The 8,019-nt window shown below is 39.5% G+C and overlaps 1 protein-coding gene across 1 annotated transcript in view; it reads right to left on the bottom strand.

The window, feature by feature from the left end:
- LOC109899113 (carbohydrate sulfotransferase 15) overlaps positions 1 to 2,220 on the bottom strand; it is a 37,537-nt gene extending 35,317 nt beyond the window's left edge. Inside the window, exon 1 of the mRNA XM_031835674.1 lies at positions 1,963 to 2,220. The gene's annotated coding sequence lies outside the window, so the exon portion shown is untranslated. The remainder of the gene's footprint in view (positions 1 to 1,962) is intronic.
- Between the last annotated feature and the right edge of the window lie 5,799 nt (positions 2,221 to 8,019).

Consider the following 8,019-nt stretch of genomic DNA (forward strand, 5'->3'; position numbering starts at 1 on the left):
ACAGTAGAGTTCAGTAGAGTACAGACGTGTGTTTTGTCTTGTCCCGTGTAAATAATCATAAATAATCGTTTTCCTCTGGGGTTTTTTGTATATATTTCGGATATATTTTAATCTCCCTTTCCATCTACGGACTGAATATACTCTCCTGCAACCCTTTTGGAACTATTTTTTCTAAGAGTGAATCAATCCCCGGATGTAGCTACAGTACATGGAGGATTGAAAATAGCAGAAGCTTTCCAAGGAGGTCTGCTGTACTACTGTACTCGATGAAGGTGGCACTGTGTAGACGCAAAGTCTCACACTGCTGACATAAAGTAACAGTGATGTCGAAGCTTCTATCAGATAGTCTATCTATCATTCCACCTGGCACCTCCTCCTCGCTGGACTGGTGTCAGCGGTGTGGTTGGCTGGTCTCACTGTGAAACTGCTTAGAGACACACACTGTCATCACCACTGCTATGGTTCTGAGTGTGGTCCTCCAAGACAAACTGTCGGGCGCACACAAATAAAACCTATTCCTAAAATGACTGGAAGTATTTTCCCCCAATTTGCAGAGTTAAGAGTTAAGGTGAGGTCCACCAACTTCCCCACCCCCCTCTCGGCAGGTAGTCTAGCAGTTAGAGCATTGGGGCTGGTTTAAATACCCGAGTTGACAAGGTGGAAAGACACTTACAACTTTTTGTATTTTTTGCTCAAAGGAACTTTATCCAAAGGTCATCTGTCTATTTGCCATGGCCTCATGTCAGTGCCCTGAGCAATAGTCTACCACAGCTCCCGAACAAGAGGGGAGAGGAAGTGTACAAAATGTCAGAAGTACATTTTGCTCTGACATCTGGCAGATCGTACACCTGCTTCAGACATCAAACACCTCTGGATACTGGTGGGTGATTACTGTAATACAATATGGTATTGCCATCTTGCCTAGCAGCCTGACAGAGCAGTGTGTATGTGTGTGTGTGTGTGTGTGTGTGTGTGTGTGTGTGTGTGTGTGTGTGTGTGTGTGTGTGTGTGTGTGTGTGTGTGTGTGTGTGTGTGTGTGTGTGTGTGTGTGTGTGTGTGTGTGTGTGTGTGTGTGTGTGTGCGCGTGCGGGTGCGCGTGCGTGCGTTTACCCTAAGCCTGTGCAGTCAGATATAAAGTAAACAATTATTGTGAGAAAGAAGAAACCTGGTTTCAGATTTGCTGAGGACAATAAGGACATTCTAAACTGTTTCTTAGTTAACTTGTTAATTCCGCCTCATGAAATAGCATTTTGTAGTTTGGTGTCTGGTGGACTAGGAGTGGATTCAATCCCAAGGAATGGCACTGAGAGATATTCTGCAGCTGTTCACTGAGGAAAAATAAATCTGTCTCAGGAGAAGAGCTTAGAAACAACTCTGACACAGCTCCTATCTGACCAGGCACCACTGTAATATATCATGGTTGTGGAGGTAAAAGTGCAATTTGTCAATGAATCTGTATACTTTTAGTTCAACCTGAGTGCAGCGATTTGTCTTTAGATGTCTTCTAATGCAATCTCTTGTTGGAGTACATACACAAATCCTTAAACTAACTAGCTCCTGTTCATGTGCTGAAACTCTAGTTCGATTCCAAGAAAATTACTTTAAAATGTTAATAGCTCACCAAATTGGTCACTGTCACTAAATTATCAATATTGGTAGGGGCATTAAAATCAATTCATTATAAGCAAATTCATAAAAATTGAATTTCTGCAAAATCCTTGGTTCTCAGAAACAAGTGCAGGTTCCATTATATTTTTATAAAATACATCACATGTTGGAGTGAAAGATATAGTACTACCTCTGAATAGGGTTCATATTTCTAGGTGGAATAGCAGTAGCCTACAAGAGAATGCTGTCATTATTATGCCACAGTAAGACCACAAACATAGTTTGGTTAACACATCTGGGTAAAAACTGTTAAATGTACCCATGCAAGTAATAAATTATATTGCTGTTACTCACATTCAAGATCCGATGAATCCATCAATGCGACTCCTTTGCGCGCTCTTCATGACCATTCCATATCCATTCGGGTAATAAAACATTTGCTAAGTTTTATCTCCATGAGGTAAGGTACCGGTACACACGTTTAAACTGGCACATTATAATGAATTCACAACTGTGTTGTTTTTGATAGCTCTCAACCATCATAATCTACCACTGGATTGATCGCAAACATTCAGAGACTATCCATCTCGTCTCTCACGCTGCAACCGAGTCAGGGAGACTGAAGAGAGGGAGGGACCAAGGGGAAGAAATGAAGTATACTGGACAGCCACAATAATCAGAGCAATACAATGAACATCCCCACTGGGCACAGACGTCAGTTCAACATCTAGTTTTGATTTACATTTGGTTAAATTGTCAACTAACATGAATTCAAGGTGAAATACAAAAAGATGGTTACAAGTTGGGTGGAAAACCCCTGAAAAGCCCTTACATTAGTTACTTTTTGTTAACCCAATCAGATTTCCACATTGATTCAACATCATCACATAGATTGTTTTGGTTGAAATGATGTGGAAACAATGTTGGTTTAACCAGTTTTTGCCTAGTGAGTCCCTCCTGTAGGTCCCTACACTAGTCTCTACATTGCTAGCCCCCTATCATCCATTGAAAAGGTGCACACTGTTTAAATCTAGTCGTGAGACAAAGTTAGGTTTATCAATTGATAAGTGATACAAAATGAAGGATGGCAAAAAATATTTTGGAACACTTTCAAAAAGATAAACAAAAAACCCTGAATGAAAAGGATTAGGCCTAAACAGCTTTTCCAATATACTGTATTCTAGCATACTTGGTTGGCACAGGTTCAGGGTCTACCAGGCTCTGACCAGCCTACCCATGAGCAATTCCAAAGCTGGCAAAAGTTACCGGACATATTTAGACTGCGTTCATAACCAAGTGTGAAGGTGGTAATTAACAGTTGTGAAGTCGTAAATACGAGTTAGTGCTTGATCTGGGAAATATCATCAAACATCACGGGCATTAGAAATCTCTTTTTGACCATACACATAAAAAGCTAACATTTTTACCATTCAAGCAGGCGTTCTTATCCAAGTGCATACGTTTTTCCATACTGGTCCCCAATGGGAATCAAAATTCCATTACCATAAACAACAACTACTAAATATGCTGCCATGCTTGCTGTCTTCTTTGTTGACAAATTACATCAGAGAGGTGGAAGTGGGAAACTCAGAGCACGAGGATGAATGACGGGTTTCTCACTAATAATTACCAGTTGGAGGGGTGTTCAAGTAGATTTTTTCCTTGTCGTGTGCTGGTATATGAGATGTCATGAACGCAGCGTTATAGGATCTTCCCTCTTTGCCACAACTTGGATTATACCATGGCCCACTATCTAAGTGGAGAACGTATAATTACCTTCAGTGAAAAGGCATAATCAGGCAAAATAGCGTACCTCAATAGTACAACGCCCCTATAATCACATATCTAAAGCCATGGAATATAACATTGCAGATAATGTTCAAAATTACACAATTTGATGAGTACAACATCTATAAAGATCTGCTTCACTATACTAATAGCGTTGCCGTTTCGAAATGACGTACTTTGGTGTTTTTGGAGCCTTTATTGGGTTTTTTCTGTGCCCCTACAACTGCTAAACGAGCATGAGGAAGTATATCGCTGATGGGGAAAGTTTCTCAAAAACAAGTGAGATTGCAAAGAAAGTATCTGGGCACTTAAATAGCATGCCATTTACAATATAGATTTGGTTCAAATGAAGTGAACGTCTCCTTTAAGACAGAAACAATAGGAGGTTGGTCGGGGAGGATGGGTGGTCGTAATGTTCCTGCCTCCTAAAATCTAAATTCAGAGCTTGGCTACCCCCTGACCGAATCATGGTGACAGGCAGGAACACCCACAACCAAAACAAACGGATTATATTCAAGTCCAGAACTGAACAGTACATGAGGTCACCAGTCCCATATTTCTGCTCATTGACTAATGAGTCGCTTTAAGACTTCATTGATTAGGACATTATTGATGTTATTATTTTTTACTCTTATTTTTATATTGTGATGCTCTTATCCTTTAATATGTTGTATGCTCATGGGTTTCAGTTTATATTGACTGCTACATGCTCTCTCTCTCTCTCTCTCTCTCTCTCTCTCTCTCTCTCTCTCTCTCTCTCTCTCATATATATATATATATATATATATATATATATATATATGTAAACTCCCAGTAATTTATTGTGTAAACCACCAATGTTTCGACATCACTGTGCCTTCTTCACGGTGATATCATGAATGCTTGAAACAGGTTATGTAGACAAACAGTGCAATTAGTGCAACCAATGACAATAGTGAGGGGTGTGTCATAGTTATTAGGTTGATTAGATTAGAATGATGCAACAAACAACCTGGTCTACGATTGTCATGCGTAGGTGTAATAGGTGGCAGGGAAGTCAGGCGCAGGAGAGTCAAATGGAGTGAAAAATTGAGTCTTTTAATAAAGTCCACGGAGTATGCTCCATAACACTAAATGTACATAAACAAACAAACATGGGTACGAGGACCCGACGCGCACCTATACAACAATCACACTACACTGACAATAAAACGATCTCTGACAAAGACATGAGGGGAAACAGAGGGTTAAATACACTACAGGTAATGAATGGGATTGAAAACAGGTGTGTGGGAAGACAAGACAAAACCAATGGAAAATGAAAAAAGGATCAATGATGGCTAGAAGACCGGTGACGTCGAACGCCGAGCACCGCCCGAACAAGGAGAGGCAATGACTTCGGCAGAAGTCGTGACAACGATAAAGACTATTTCCTCCAAGGACGTTCCTCCAAGATCCTGTGTGGCACGCCTGGGATGTAGGTTCATTTCCGAAGGTGGACCAATGTGAAAATGTATTAAATCTGGATAAGAGTGTCTACTAAATGACTTAAATGTATGATAAGTTACTTTAACCAATTTGTATTGTACCACTGTGTAAGACTTATGATACTGTACGTCCTCTAATCCTTATGATATTGTATGACCGTAATGTATCATTACTAAATGAAGGAACATATTTACTTACCAAATCTTACGACTTCCCCTGAGGCCAGGTTGTGGAGGGAGATGGCAGATGCTAAATGACCATCTAAGTCTGAGAAACTGAGATTGTAAAGGCCAGGGAAGCTTTTTACTTAAATTTGGTTGTCAAATTCTTTATTGTTCAAGACTAATACAGCATTATTGTCCTTACAACTTCAGTCCGAGATAAGTTGTGATTTATGTTGAAGTAGCAAAGGCTGCTAGAATTTTTTTCTTTAATAACTTACATATCACATATTCACCTAAATTCCAAAGGCAAACTCTTGATACAGTGCAACTCCATTATTGATGTCAGTTATGTAAATTGTCCTTGGACTTCAAAGAATCACTTTTGAGTCCTTTTATCGTTATTAAGATGTTGTTGTAGTGCTGATATTGAAAAGTTATTCAAATGGTCAGTGTTCAGTGTACCACTATGGCACATTCATAGACTAACCACAAACATTTGATCTTCAGGCAAAACAATTACACTTGAGCCGTACAGTAGCCTCAATTACAGACAGTCTCTTAGGAAATGAGTCAGTAATTCAACAGAGCAATTCACATAGAACAAAAGGAGCCATGTCACAGCAATTGATTTTCATTACATGACAAGCAGCTACCAGACAAGAGATTATAATGAAATCTCTTCAGATGTCAATGTAGTCTTGCACAGATGATGGAAGACATGTGTATGAATCTGTATCAAGCCAATAACATATTTTAGAGGACTCAGTGAAGCTGGTGTCCGTTTGGATACAGTCATGTTCCCATAATGGTCATCTGTTAGGATCCCCACTGACTGAAAAATGACAAACAAACTTCAACCGTCATATGAAGTGTACTTCACATCACATTGCAGCTATTTGAAACAGACTGTGATTTTCAGGGAACAAAATATCAAATTCACTACCCACACATTTCCTCTACTGCTTAGAATGTCTACATGATTACAGAAGACATGGGGATATCTACTGAATTATGAACTGTATCATACATATGTGATTAGGACCCTTTTAATGATATGATTAGCATTATATTCCATCATTAGATGTCAAAAAACTCTAGTGTGCAAAGAAGCAATGAGCGAAATATCACCAACTGTAAAGCACAACTAGCTGAATAGAACTCAATGTAAAGAATGCATTGGCTTGTAACGAAGACAGTCCACAACATCTGAATTGGGACTTTGACTAGGCCATTCCAAAACTTCAAATTTGTTGCTTTTTAGCCATTTCCATGTCGAATTGATTGTGTGTTTTGGATCATTGTATTGCTGCATGACCCAGCTGCACTTCAGCTTCAGCTCACAGACGGATGGACTGACATTCTCCTGTAGAATTATCTGATACAGGACAGAATTCATGGTTCCTTCTATTAAGGCAAGTCGTCCAGGTCCTGATGCAGCAAAGCATCCCCAAATCATCACACTACCACCACCATGCTTGACCGTTGATATGAGGTTCTTACTGTGGAATGCAGTGTTTGATTTTCTCCAGGCATCCAAAAACTTCACTCAGGTTTTCCAAAAAGCACCTGGAAGAACCTGGATGATCATCAAGACTCTTGGAAGATTGTTCTATGGACAGATGAGTCAAAAGTATAACTTCTTGGATGACAAAATGTTGAAATGGCCAAGTCAAAGTCCAGACTATATCCCAATTCAGATGTTGTGGCAGGACTTGAAATTCCTCCACAGCGATGTGAGAGACAGACCAAGAGACTAGTTGGAGTCGCCACAGCTGAAGATGCCACAACCAGTTATTGAGTGTAAGTACAAGTACTTTTTCACACAGGTGCATTGGGTGTTGCATTGTTTACAAAATAAATGAAATAACATGTAATTGTTTTATTTGTTCACTCAGGTTCACTTTATCTAATATTAGGTTTTGGTTGAAGATCTGACAACATTTTATATCAACAAAATGCAAAAGTGGAGAAAATTAGAAAGGGGGAAAATGACTTTTTCACAACACTATACTCTATCAAGGACAATCCTCTTGACATAATATTACATTCTCTAACAACCAAGGTTAGGTAGAAGTGGATGATTGTAGGGTAAATGACCGAGTGTTGTTGTTAAAAGACTGCTAATATTAACCGTGGTGAGTCATTGTGATGATAGGGAGAACTGCTCTATTATGCCAGGTTGGGAGTTAATAGACTGAGATGTGGAATACAACATTTTTGGATACGTTTTCTAGAGTTTTCTCTACTTTGGAGGGGGGAGAAAATGTATTCTGTTGTCGAGATTGAGCTCTCACCTCATCCATTACAACATCTGTTTCTTGAGCTGAAAACTAAATTATATGTTGAAGGCTGTTATTTTTTCCCCAAAACTTCCAGCAGTTGTGGCATTTTTAACAAGTGAAAAATCCCACCTGAGGAGATCCATGGCACTGCGAACAGAGATAAAGACTAATTTGAATAAATCATATCCCCCCCAGAGCAAATCCATATTCATGAGAGGCTGTGTCTAATTGCTGATAATTCCCTGCTTGAGCAATACATATTTATACACATCTCCCTGTGGGAGGCTAGGTCTGCATGCCGATGGGATCACATAATCTGCCAGCTCTCTCAGGCTCTCAAGCCTCCAAGTCCTACAAACTGGACAATCAGTTCTGATCAATGTTTAATTGGTTTGTTACTGAATCTGTTTTTGAGACAGGGGTTGATGCACTCATGCACACAAAATTAAATGACTATCAACACAAACATCTGGATCGGCTCAAGATGGATCGGCTCCATTTTCACATGGATACCCATTGCACTTTTTCATTAAGAGCTCAAGTAACATTTCAGATTATTCATGACATCATACAAGGAACATAAATCCATCTCACTCTGAATGAAAATGGTTTTCAAACTGGAGTGTTACTGTAGAAAATATACATGCCTGTTTGCTCCTCAAGACATAACATAACTAATACCTGGGTTTATCCTGCCCCTTCAAGTAACC

The sequence above is a fragment of the Oncorhynchus kisutch genome, linkage group LG11 (assembly GCF_002021735.2).
Source record: "Oncorhynchus kisutch isolate 150728-3 linkage group LG11, Okis_V2, whole genome shotgun sequence".
Lineage (NCBI taxonomy): Eukaryota > Metazoa > Chordata > Actinopteri > Salmoniformes > Salmonidae > Oncorhynchus > Oncorhynchus kisutch.